This window comes from Canis lupus, chromosome 4 (assembly GCF_011100685.1).
Source record: "Canis lupus familiaris isolate Mischka breed German Shepherd chromosome 4, alternate assembly UU_Cfam_GSD_1.0, whole genome shotgun sequence".
Classification (NCBI taxonomy): domain Eukaryota; kingdom Metazoa; phylum Chordata; class Mammalia; order Carnivora; family Canidae; genus Canis; species Canis lupus.
Window position 1 is genome coordinate 69138588 of NC_049225.1, and position 535 is coordinate 69139122.

Here is a 535-nt window from a genome sequence, read left to right on the forward strand (position 1 = left end):
GACTCGATTCTGGATCTCCAGGATCACACCCTGAGCCAAAGGTGGTGCTAAACCACTGAGCCACCCGGGCTGCCCCTATCTCAATATTTTATTAACCACAAATTCAAGTAGGACTCAACAGTGTGATTCTTCTGCTGCATAGGTCGTCCACTGTGGTCACTTTGTGATATTTAGCTAGAAACTGAGTTGTTCTGGACAGTTCAGGACAACTTTCTCGCATACCTGGTGACCAGATAGGTATTCTGGAAGCCTGGGGACAGCAGGGCTCCTCTCTTCTCTATGTAGTCTCAGGACCTCTTCAGCACTGAACCTGAACTTTATGTATGACAGCTATAGGCTCCAAGAGACAAGGACAAAAGCCACCATCATCCTAAAGATTAGGACCAGAACTGATGGAGTATCACTCTCATGGTGCTCTATTGCTCAAAGCAGTGACAGGCTAGGCTAGATTCAAGGGATGGAGAAATAGACTCCATCCTTTGATAGAATGTGATATAAGCAAAGAAGAAATAAAAGTGGTCACCTTGGGGACAGC